The sequence below is a fragment of the Delphinapterus leucas genome, chromosome 1 (genome assembly GCF_059928025.1).
Source record: "Delphinapterus leucas isolate spDelLeu-1000000601 "Yukka" chromosome 1, BTC_Dleu_Yukka2, whole genome shotgun sequence".
Taxonomy (NCBI): Eukaryota; Metazoa; Chordata; class Mammalia; order Artiodactyla; family Monodontidae; genus Delphinapterus; species Delphinapterus leucas.
In genome coordinates, this window is record NC_143129.1 from 55,977,654 (window position 1) to 55,990,756 (window position 13,103).

At 54.4% G+C, this 13,103-nt stretch overlaps 1 protein-coding gene across 1 annotated transcript in view; it reads right to left on the reverse strand.

Moving 5' to 3' along the window:
* LHX4 (LIM homeobox 4) overlaps positions 1–13,103 on the reverse strand; it is a 48,318-nt gene that overhangs the window by 17,137 nt on the left and 18,078 nt on the right. The window lies entirely within an intron of this gene.

The window sequence follows — 13,103 nt, forward strand, 5'->3', positions numbered from 1 at the left end:
CCTAAGAAGGGAACACCCCCGGTGAAATGAGGCCCGAAGTTTACGAAAACATAAACTTTCCACCCCACTTTGCTCTCATCATTGCACTCATTCCACAGATGTCTCCTGAGTGCCCAACCTGGAAGGCGGGGATTATGATGCCTTCTGACAAATGAGAAACCGAGGCTCAGATGGGGGAGGTGCTGGCCTCAGCTCACACAGGCAAAGAGTAAAAAGACCAGGATTTGAACTCAGTGCTTCTGACAGCACAGCTGGCGCACGGTGGGCATCAAAGGCAGCAAACATCACGGAGCAGCCAGCCGTGGTGTCTCTACTCTGGACTGGAAGTGGATTCCAGGGGCCCTGTGCCCCTCAAGCATCCCCAGCTGCTCTGAGCCGCCGAGCATGCAGCTCCCAGGCCTGCGATGCGGGGCTGCCCCAAGAGCCTTCCCCCGCAGCGTTCACCTCAACACACCAACTGGTCCTATCCACACCTTCCTGCACCTGTAGCTCAGGTGTGAGGGGCCTGTGCTTCTGGAAATGCACCAGACGTCATGGCTGACATTCAGGGGCTGTCCCCGACCCTGGGAACAGGGCCAGGCCTGTGTCCTTGGCCTCCCCCTCTGCTCCCGTGCTCAGCCTGAGTTCCCTCTGCCCATTCATCTGTCCACCCCAGCTGCTCTCGACAGGCCTGCCTGGCCCGCTGTCCACTTCAGGGTGTCTGGATACTGCAGGAAGGGCGACAGGCAGGCCTGGCAGGCACCACATCTTCTAGAAACAAGTGCATGTAAATCCTACACCGCAGATGTTCCAGCACATTCCTGATTTTAAGTTCTGACCTACCATCAGGCCAGGTATCATATTCCGGTCACCAACACGATTAAAGAGCAGCTCCCGTTTACCAAGCACCTGCCATGTGCCCGCGTGGTACATAACCTCACTTGATCCTCACAACTGGCCCTCAGGCTACACTGCTACCTCCCCGGGGCAGTCATTGTCACCCAGGCCCACGCCCCACCCCGGGGCGAGTTTCCCTCCTGGCTCACTGTCGCTCTCACCGTCCCTGCTGCCGTAATTCTCAGTGGCGTCAGTGTCCCCAGAGTCCCTCCTGCCCCTGCCCTCTCGTTTCCTTGACCTCTTCTCCTGAAAGGCATGGCCTCCCCTGTTCCTCAGCCACTCATGCCCATGGTCCGCCCCGGACCGTGTCACCAGGAACTGCGGTGCCTCCAGGAATAACTTCCAACCTTTGCACCGTCCTGTCCTTCCAGCTCAGTCCCCGCAGCAGCCTGATGCCCACAGCCCTGCAACCCGGCCCCTCTCACTGCCCCTCCCTCCCCTCGTGGCCTCACATCCTCCCCTTACCCAGCAAAGACTCCGTGGTCCACCTTAGGAATCCCTCTCGCGCCCACACCCCGAACCCGCGCCCCGCTCTCGGTCCTCTGCTTCCTCCATGCAGCACCGGGCGTCTGACAGTGCCGAGGGAAACCTACCACCTCCCTGACCGGCCTCCCCTTAAACTCAGGCTCTGGACCTCAAGAGGGGCCGGGAAAGCACAGGGTACTTCCCTAGTGCATTAGCCCCCCCACCTTCCCATACCTTCTCTCTCTCAGGCCCCTCATCCTCCGTCTCAGCTGGCGGCCCGGCCTCCTATTTCCAGGAGAAAAACGGAGCTCTAAGCAAAGGCCTGCCAGGCACTCCCACTGTCCCGTCCACACACACCCCACCCCCGCCCCGCCGCCGCTTGCCCAGGTCTCTCGGCTTCCTGCAGCTGACTCGGCTGTGCTCCTGGTCAAGGCCGACCGCCCGCCTGGACGCAGAGTCCGCTCCTTCCTGCCTAATAAGATCATTCACCCAGCAACTGGCCCCCTTGCCACCCACATCATTAACTTCCCCTCTCTACCACATCTACCCAGCAGCGGACAGCATGCTATTATCAATAGTTCCGCCACTTAAAAAAATAAAACCTCTCTTGACCCTACACCTCCTTGCATCTACCAGCCCTTTCTCTACTCCCCTTGGAGCAAAATCCCTCAGAAGACGGGTCTCTAGGCAGGGTCTCTAATGCCCCCCGCTCTCAGTCTTCTCTTGAATCCACTCCAATGGTTAATTTCATGGGCAACCAGATGTTTGCTCAAACATTTTCCTGGGTGTGTCTGGAAGCGGTTTTGGACAGATTAACATCTGAATCAGCGACGGAGTATGGCAGATTGCCCTCCTCAATGCGATGGGCCTCACCCAATCAGGTGAAGATCTGAAGAGAACAGAAAGGCTGGCCCTCCCAAGCGTGAGAGTGAACTCCCCTTGCCTGACTGCCGGGAGCTGGGACATCGGTCTTTTCCTGCCTTTAGACTCGAACTGAAATGCTGGCCCTTCCTGGGTCTTGAGCCTGCCATCTTTTGGATTGGGACTTACACCATCAACTCTCCTGGGTCTCCAGCCTGCTGACTGCAGATCTTGGGGCTTCTCAGCCTCCAAAATCATGTGAGCCAATCCTTAAATTAAATCTCTTTACACACACACACACACACACACACACACACACCCCACACACACCCTGTTGGTTGCATTTCTGTGGAAAACCCTGAATAATACACGCTCCAGTCAAGGTGCCACCGACAAATCAACCCCAACTGCACTTGACCAGGTCAGCGTGGCCCCGGCATCGCTGAGTCCAGTGGTCAGGTCTAATCTTCCCTGACCTTCTACCACATCGGCCATCCCTCTTCCTTAGAACGCTGCGCTCACTTGGCCTCAGGACCCGACTCTCCTGGGTCTGCTCCTTCCTCGGACAGCCCCTCCTCCACCTCCCACACCTCTTCTCTGTCCCCCCCTACACCCCTGGGGATTCTACTTCCACCTCCAAGCCCAGACCTCCCCACCCAACTCCAGACGGGTACATCCCATGACGTCCTCAGCATCTTGACTTGGACGCCCAAGACCAAACTCCTGATCCAGATGCAGATCCCAGCATCTGTTCCTCAGGAACAGGAACATTTGCAATAGCATCAAAAAGAATCAAAAAGAATCAAATATTTTAGGATAAATTTAACCAAACAGGTGCAAGACGTGCACACTAAAAACTACAAAATATTTCTGAAAGAAATTTTAAAAGACCAAGACAAATGGAAAGATGTTCTATGTTCATGGCTTTAAAAACTTCATATTGTTAATATGGCAATACTATTCAAAGGGATTTACAGATTTAATGCAATTCCTATCAAAATCCCAACAGCACATTTTGCAGGAATTGAAAAGCCAATCTTAACCCTAATTTCATTGGCAACCAGATGTTTGCTCAAACAAACATCTATTGCAAATGTTTCTGTTCCTCCAGTGACCTTCCCCATCTCAGAGAAGGGTGATTTCATTCCTTCAGTTGCTCAGGCCGACAGCCTTGGACACCCGCATCTGATCTGTCAGCAAATCTCATTGGCACCACTCAAAGTTATGCCAAGAACTGGACCACCCCTCGCCGTCTCCACCACTGCCTCCCCAGCTGAGGCCACCCTCTCCCCTTGCCCACAGCTCCCCTAAAGCATCCCCTGGCTGCAGCCCTTGCCCCACCATCTATCCTCCACACAGTGACCCTGAGTCGGACCATCTCACTCCCCTGCTCAAAACCTTCCAGGGGCTCCCCTCTCACTCAGAGTAAAAGCCAAAGTCCCCTAACTGGCCTCTACAATCCTGCACCATCCGGCCTGCTTCCTAGGCTCGGAGCTCTTTCCCCGGATATCTACATGGCTCACTCCTGCATTTTCTACAGGTCACCCCTCAGATGTATCCTTCTCAGGGGGCAGTCCTTAACCACCTCTCCTGCACCCCACCCCAGCACTTCCTTTCCCTTCTCTAAAGCACTCATCTCCCATGGATGTACTGTGCATTTCGTTTGTTTATCGTATTGTCTTTTCCCCTCTCTAGAAGGCGAGCTCCGTGACAGTGGGGCTGGATCTATTTGGTTCACCAGTGGACCCAGCGCCTGGAGCAGTGCCTGGCCCGGGATATGTGTTCAGTGACTATTTGGTCATACGTAGTGAATGACCCACTCCTATGGTATGCATTAATGCACAATTCCCCCATTTGTAGATGAGGAAACAAGTTCAGAGAGGGTAAGAAACGTGCCAGGGGCCTCACAGCCATAGACCGTGGAGCTGGGATTTGAACCCAATGTTCTTCCTTTCTCTGCGCCGTTGAGAGCAGTCAGTGGAAGCCAGCCCGGGCCCACGCCAGCCTCCCATGTGTGGGAGCTGCCACAGTGCGGTGCACTGTCCCGAGGAAAGAAAATACCACACAACTTAATTTTATGCTTTAATTGCTTGGTGGTGATTTACTGCCGGCCGTATATTTTTTTTCCAGTTGACACTTCCCTCCATGTATTTCTTTTATCTATCACCATACTTGACAGGTAAGTCACTGATATTTACTGTTACTGTATGTACCAATATTTCCAACATATATCACCACCACAGCCGTGTCACGGCACACAGAGTTCTGCCCCAGAACGGTCAGCCTTCTCCAGACATAAACGGGGGCCATATTTGGAGAAGGCCTGACACCGGAGAATGTTAGAGCCTTAGAGAATACAGACACAGCTCCCCCATACACATACTCACACATAAAGCTCCCAGGCCCACCAGAACTGCCCCTCAGGCTCTGCTTTTTGTTTTTAATATAATGTTTTTCTTTTCAACAAGCATTCAATATTACTTTGAGATGAATACAACGGGAAAAGCTTTAGAACCAGTGACGTAGTCCAACCTCCTCATTTAACACAGAAGCAAACTGGGGAAGCCCAGAGAGGGTCAGGGGCTTGCCCAAGATCACACAGCCCAGTTAGTGGCAGAAAAAGGTCTACAGCACAACTCTCCCTTCCCCCAGCCATCCTTCCCCGCTTTCCCTGCTGGGGGGAGATTTGCTTCCCAAGAGGCCATGGGACGTGTAGGATCTGACCCTCTTCTACGAGAGTGCAGCCCATCTCTCCTAATTTTTGTGAACATGCATTAAGCAGTCAGTAGGCACCAGGGGATTTCACGTGAGCTATTTCATTGAAAGCGCACAACAGCCCTTATCGGTAGCTATTATTATTCCCTTTTCACAGATGGGACAGGCTGCCAGCTGGCCCAACAACATCGTCCCTCCTTCCCACTCCTCTCCTCTAGGCACCTAATCGGCTCTCCTTACTCCAGACTAATTCTTCTCTGCCAAGGTGTTAGCCCAGCTGTCACCAAATTACCCTGTGCAGAAGTGCCACCTGGGATGTTTGCTTAGAAGCAGAAAAGCCACCCCAGACTCCTGATTCTGGGCCCAGAACCCACACTTTTAACAAGCCCCACACGGATGACCCCAGTACAGCTGTGGCATGGACCACTCTTTGAGAAACCCTGCGTAGCGGACGCTCTTGGCCCTCTCGCAGCGTCTGCAGCTTGCTTGTTGACTCTTGAGCCCTTCAAGACCTAAGGACTCACTCTCAACAGTGGTGCGGCAGACACGGGGACAGGCAGCAGGATGGACGTTCGGGGACAGAGGCCCCATCCCACCCCCTCCCACCATACCCCCGGCCAGCCCGCTGCATGGACCCATGATGCCCGCCGCAGGGTCCAAGGCTGGTCTGTGGCTTCTCTGAAAGCGGCGCTTCCAGGGGCACCAACGGACCCCAGGAGCCAGATCGGCAAGTCAGAGACTGGCTCTCTCTGGACCTTCGTGTGACCTCGGCCAGAGAAACAGCAGGAGATGTGGTGGAGCCAGGCCACGGGTTCCTGAGCACTGGGCTCGGGAGATTCAGGAGCCATGGGGGCAACGTGGCCAAAGATGGGCTGCAGCAGGAAGGCATAGACTGGCAGAGAGGGGATCGAGAGGGGAAGGACAGCCGATTAGAAAAGCTTCCAGCGGTGCAGAGGTGTGGTGACAGGGGACGGAGAGAGGAGAGAGGCAGTGGGAATGGAAAGAGAGGCCCTTTGGAGGTGGGACCCCGTGTCTCGGTACCTGAATGGCTGGGGGTGGGAAGTAAAGGAGGGAGGAGGTTGAGCCCCAGTGATTAAGAGAACGGGACTTGCTGCTGCCAGCTGGTGTGTTTTAAGCTGCCCCCATCTCCCATTCCCATGTCACCCCATCCCTCTTTGCCTGGGGACCATGTTCCCACAGCCCAGATGCCATCTGACTCCCAGGCTGATTTGCAACTATTTGGTTCCAAACAGATTCTCCCAAGGCAGAAAGGTCTCGAGTATGCAGGTTCCAGGGATGTCAGGAGGCCTTCACTGAGAGCCTGGGCTCTGGGAGGGGGGGCAGGCACCGCTGAACGGGAGGCCTCCGGGGCAGGCAGACAGATGATCCGTGGGCTCGTCACTGCCTGATATGCCGCCTCAGGCCCCAGGGGCAAGTGCTCAGCTAAGTAATTGCCTCTGCCTTGATTACAGGCCTTTGCAAATGACTATGGGCCTGGTCCCACCAGTGCCTGAATCTTACAAATGTCCACGTGCACAGCTACTATCTGGACCATCTGATCGTTACCTTAAGAGGTTTAATTTGCTTAGTGAGGGAATTAGACTATAAACTATTCGGAAATTATGGAAAGTCACACGTCAAAGAGACCCTCCCCTTGTGAGTTCTTCAAGCACATTTTGCTAGAGTGTGTGTGTGTGTGTGTGTGTGTGTGTGTATATGTCCTAACAGGTGTGTGGTTATCAAAAATAACAAGTGGCTCAGCAAGAACCTGGCCCCAGATTGGACCACAACCAACCCCAGAACTGAAGTGGCCTCTTCCTGGGGCAACAGAGTACAAGCTAGCTAGAGGCGGCCACACAAGCACAGGCGGGACCCTCCCGCCAGAGTTGGGAACCCAGCTGTGGGAAGCGAAGGCTGAGGGCTGCGGTCACTGCCACAGAGCTCTGGACCACACAGGGAGGGATGGTCTCCTGTGGGGAAGACTCACGGCAGCTCCGCACACCAAGAGGTGGACAGTTGTTCCAATCACCTGACCTGCCATTGCCACTGGACAGGCCCCACCTCCCTCCCCAGGACCCCTGTCTGGCCCAAGGCCTTTTGTAGCCTCTGCCCCAGGACCCTCCTTTTCTCTTTTCTTCTCCTCCCTACATAGATATGCCATCACGGCCTTAATAGGAATAGCTGCCAATAATGATGGCTACCGAACACTTCATTTGACTCAGTCCTCATAGTAACTTGTGAAAAGTAGACATTTTTATTCCCATCCCTTTTTCGAGATGGGAGAGTGAGGCTCAGAGAGGTCTAATGCCCCAAATTCACACTGAGCCTGGATTCAAACCCAGCGCCTGGTCCCTCTTCAACGTCCACCTCGGAGAGAGGTTTCTGGGCCCTTATCAGCCCATCAGGCCCATATTGCCCGATGTCCTGTGGGCGTCTGCCCAGCTGAGGAATAGAGGCCCTGGTCACCGGAGTGACTGGCCCAAGGTCACTAACAAAGACCTGGCCAGAGCCAGCAAAACTACCCTGCAGCTGGGCCAAACTCAGAGCGAGCCAGAGCTGAAACAGGCTGTTCTGAACTGCGGGGATAAATCAGCAGCTCCTGGGCTCCCAGGGACGCCGCTTACCTGCCCTTAGCTGACAGCCGCCTGGAGACTGACCGGCTGGGGGAGGGGACACAGCTCCCCAGTGACAACGGCGCAGCACCCCTCCATCCCGCTGGGTCCCCGCAGTGTCAGGCAGGTGAGGGCCTCAGGGGCAGGGAGACACCCCCAGAGAAGCATGAAGCTTTAGATAGGAGCCCCCGGAGTGGCAGTCACCCCAGAACGCCTCCGACTCTTCCCCACGGCCCCCTCTGGCAGGCAGATGCCAGCACACACACCTGGCGGCCAGGGCGTGGCTTGAAGCTCCCCTCAAGCCTGGGATGTTCTTAAAGGCTGTGCTTTGCCTTAAAAACATACACGGACTCTTGCCCTTTCTTTGATTCTATAGCTGTTTGTTTTCATATTATAATAATCACTGGTTTGTTTCTCAAGTCTTCATGTAAATTGGCATGGCATCTTTGTCACCGGCCCACTGCCATGTACCCTCTCCACCTGCCAGGCTACCCCCGCCTCCATCTGAGGAGTTCTAGGCCTTTAAAAGTCATCTCAGTGGGAAGGTCTCAAAGCTGGAGGGAGCAGCGGGCAGGAGAGGTCAGCTCAGGCCCAGCCCGAGGGACAACTCTGCCAGCTGGCCCTCCATGGCCGCAGGTCAAGTGAACACATCCAGGGCCAGAAACCCAGATATACAGCACCTAGCATGAAGCACCCAGCAGTGCTAGACACAGTTTACACACTATCTTCCTCCATTGGTGGCGCAGTGGCTGAGAGTCCGCCTGCCGATGCAGGGGACGCGGGTTCGTGCCCCGGTCCGGGAAGATCCCACATGCCGCGGAGCGGCTGGACCCGTGAGCCATGGCCGCTGAGCCCGCACGTTCCAAAGCCTCATTCCCTGATCTGTTAAGAGGTGACATTCTAACCCACAGAGTTGCATTTCACAGCAACTCTGTGGGTTAGAATGTCACCTCTTAACAGATCAGGGAATGAGGTTTTCAGGAAGGCCTAGTCACTTGTTTGCTGACAAACAGCTTGTAAAACACAGGACAGGAATTCGGTCAAGCTCCGTTTGGGTTCACCAGACCACTCCACTGATAAAATAACTCCCCTTTGCGAAATGCTACTGTGTACCAGGTCTTCTAAAGCAGCCACCGTTAGCGCTCCCATTTTTCCTGCAGAGGACACTGGAGCTCAGAGATGTTAAGGAACTTGCCTAAGGACCCCAGCACTTGAACCAGTTCCTGGAGCAGAAAACCTGTTTTCACCACGCCTCAGAGTAAGGGAGCTGCCAGGCTCATCCCAGGACCAAATCAGTGATGAAAAGGGGGACCCGGAAGACCAAATCCCAGACCCCTGCTCTCCCCAGGCTCTAGTCCTTTTGCAAGGAGCCAGGGATCCTCCACATGCTGGGTGCACAGTCCAGAAAAGACCTGCTCAGCAAATGCAACCCAAGGAGTTGTTGGCCCCCTGGCTTGCGATTCAAATTGTAATAATCTTAGAAGCACGCTGTATGAGTCAACTAAGCCTCTGCTCTCAGGCCCCAGAATGTTATTTCCTTTGGAGAAGGGAATCCAAGGACCCAAGAGTCAAAACAACAAACAACAGCAAAAATCAGCTAATGTTACTGAGCAAGACAGAGTTTAACAGCCCCCGCCCTTCAAACAACATAACAACTACAGAGTGCAACCTTCCGACAGTACTTCTTTCTGCCTGTGCACACACCAACATCGCCCTCTGCTGCCAGTCACCAGTACGACCATGTCTCACAGGCTGGAAGCTAGTGGGAGCCAACCTCCAGCTTTCCTCTCTGTCCCCCTCCCCCACTTTTGGGGTATTACACACCTCCAGCGGGGCACTCCTCACATTACAGTCTTGAGTCACAAAGCTTCACACAGAATAAAAGATGCCCCTGGAATTGTGCAAAGCAGTGGCCCTGCCCCTTGTTATAGGCAAAGAGATTTAAAATATTGATCCTGGAACTTAGAACCACAGTGTTGATCGGTGAGGTCAATGAATCCTGCCTTCTGCCTCCGAGCCGGGCTTTGGGGCAGATATCATAAAAGGACACTGCTTTTTCTTTTTTCTTTTTCTCTTTTACTTCAAGGAGCATAGACAAGATGCCTCTGACCAGGCATCTTCCAAGTGCCACGGGCACAAGTGACAGGCAAATCCAAGTGCACGGCACCTGCTGGCCCTCTCTCGAGGCTGTTGGTGGTGACACCTGCAGCCTGGTGTGAGATGAGGGAGGGACCGGGGCTGCCTGGGACTGCCCTCCCCTCCTGACCCGCCTCTTGTTCTCTCTGCTCCCAGTGTCCCTCTGCACATGTGCCATCTGAAAGCAGGTGCCTGGTAACCTTTAATGAGCTGTAATGAGGAGCAGACCCACGCATTCTGTGACCAAATCACAGCCTGAGCCCCAAGTGGGCAGCAGGTCCCAAGACCCCTGTGGATGGGAGGCGAGGCCGCTCTGACCGTAGACAATTCTCCCTCTCTGTCCTCACCAAGGACTGTGACTTGCTATACCACACCGTACTGCAGATATGCCTTCCTGTACCAAACAGCCATGGTCCCCAAAAGCTGGGTGAGGCCTGACTGCCTGTAAATCCATGTGGCCTCCCTATAGGGCTTCGGAGGTGCCCGATCTTCGTGTCTGATTGCCCCTCCATTGGCAGTGGGGAGAATCACTTCAGTTTAAAATTTCTCTCCACCCAGCAGCCCCATCACAGAGGTAATGACCTGGTTTCAGCACTGAATATGCGGCCAGCTCCCCTGCTTTACGAGAGGATCCAGTCCTGAGAGTGGGCTACTTTAGGAAGCAGAGCAATCCTGTGGAAGGAGAACTGGGGCTAAATAACGGAGGCATCCTGGGCCTCTGTGACTCGCAGGACGCCAAGCCAGGTACAGAAGAAACTGGTCCCCACGGTGCGTTGTGAATTCACTATGTAATCTACTCTCTGTTGCGTCAAACCCAGTGATGGCCTGTGGGCAAGGCTCAGGGCCAGGTGCGTGGGGAAGACAGAAAAATGAGTGACTCATAAGCCTTTCCTCAAGCCAACGGGGAAGATCAAACAGGTGCGTGAGGAATGAGCAAAGCAAGCAGCTCGTGCTGAGTCATCGGGAGAGACAAGGAGGCAAGGTGGCCAGGCCACTGAGGGGCTGGACTCACCGTCATGGAAGGATGGGGAGACCCTGAGAGGGTGGACCTCATCCCTGGACGATGAAATAGCTGGGAAATGGGGCATCTTGCTGGGGACATCGGGCACCCAAGGAAAGCAGTGAGCTGGATGGGGGGCTGGGCACAGGGTGGAAGGCTCTGACGGCACAGTGCTTCTGGGATATTCTGTAGGCAGAGGGGGCCCTGCCGAAGGAGCTGGGGTCGGGGTGTCAGGAGCTGAGCTGTGGGGGGGACGCTGGTCTGGTGGGGAGGTGTGTGGGCAGCAAGGGGTGGGGAGATGAGTAGGGACATTACTGATAAGCAAGGCCATGGAGACAGGGGCCCAGGGCAACGGCCTGGGTGAGTAATTGTCACTTGTATTTCTGGTCTTGGGCTAACGGCTCACAGGCCTGTGCTAATCCCTCCTTAGCCCATACCCTGGGCTCCTCCCGGGTCTAGAGCGATCCTCTGTCCTTACCATTACTTCTCCCAAACCCAAATCTACACTTCAGCTGCTGCCACCTCCCTTTCCCCCACCCGGAGGCAGCCAGTCGAGGTCCAAACATCAGATAGGGCCCTAGGGCAAGGCCGGGGCTCAAAGGAGCTTCTCTGATGACAGAGCCCTAGGTCTGTGGTCCTGACAGGTCTTGCCTGAACCCCAGCCAGAATTCTGACCCAGGGACATCTCAGCACCTATCCTGGAGCTGAGGATTTCCAAATAGGAGGATGACGCGCTGGCCCTGGATGCAGGGACAGCTCAGCAAACCCCGACGGCCAGGCCCACCCACCTACTTCCTCCTGCCCTCCTCCCCCCATGCACGATGACACTCGTCCCATCCAGGGGCCCATAAGAGCTGCCATGATGCTTGGCCACGGCATCCATGAGGGAGGAAGGCAGAGGCAAACGTGCTGCTGAGAAAGGATGTGGGTAGAGGGGACGGAACCATGTAAATGCCAAAATAAAGGCAACAGGGCGAGGGTCAGAGGTGGGGAGAGCAAAAGGAAGATTGGGAGAAAGGGGAACAGTCCACAGAAAAGACTTAGAGGAAGAAGCAGAGGCCCATCCCTCAACTGGAACCATCAAGGATTCATTGGGTATGCCTGTGCTAGCTACTGCCCCACCCTCAGGGAGCTCAGACATGCACACACACACACACGCACTCCCAAGGAGAGAGCAGTGCTTATTTGACCAAAGTGTGATGGTGACAATGAGTGCTACCTTCTGAACACAAGCCATGGAGGCAGCCCCTGTGGTTACCAAGATCATCTTTAAAATGCTTTTTGATTCATATTGGACTAACCAAATTTGAGAATCAGAAATTCAACTCACTTATTCCCCGCAGTTAAACCTTCGGGAGGATTTGTGAGAAATCATGTTCTGTATCAGGACTGGCACTTCTCCCTCTTTCTCCTCCCTGTCTCCAGAAAACACATCCTCTGAAGGATGCACACCATCTCTCCGGGGCTTGTTCATTTGTGCCCAGTGTGTCCCGGTGCTGGCGAGCCTCCCAGCAGTCCCACCACGCTCCACGCACCCCATGGGCCACCCACACTGGGCTCTGTGTCGCTGGCAGACACCCCCCACCTCCTGCTCTTGGCTTTGCTGTTACCAGCTGGCCCACGTCATTTGAGGCATCAGCCTAAGTGCCTCAGGTAATAAATTCTTGGAGAGAAGTCTCAGACTAAACGCCATGGAAAATAAGTTCTAGGAGATCCCCTCACTTTGACCTAAAGTTCCAACATGATTTGTTTCTGATGGACCCAACCCCAGAATGAAAAATCAAGGACAGTCTTAAGAGCTAATACGCATGTATCAGGCAAGTATCCTAAGAAATTTACACATGTTGACTCATTCAAAACTAACAACCCTATTATTATCAGCCCCATTTTACAGATAAGCAAACTGAGACACAGAGAAGTTAAATAACTTGCCCAAGAGCACACTGCTAATAAGTGAGTTCAAACCCAGGCAGGGTCTGGGCTCTAAATCGTCACACAAAACTGTCTCTTTGTCATATTTCCATTGAAGTTGATGACACTGTCTGAGCCTGGCTCAACCCCTACCAGGAGCAACACTTCTCTGAGACCCTAGGAGCAACCATAGAGATGCCTCTAGATTTGGGGCACAAAATTCAAAGTACCACTCTGAAAGCCGCAGGAATGATACAGCCAAGTGCCCTGAGGCACCAACTCACCAAGACAGAAAGAGCAACTCGTTCTAGGATTTGCAGGGATCCCTTGTCAGCCACCCTGGAGAAGTCTGGCTCTTGCCTCCTGCTGGCTCCCCACCCATGGCCCTTGCAGAGCTCAAGTGAGGCCGAGATTCTGGGCCTCAGGGGGTGATGGGGCCGGTGATCAAAAGGGGGCCCTCAATGAGCAACAGCCTCTCAGCACCAGGATTCACCCACCCCACCCAGGGTGGACCCCCGCCCTCCCCA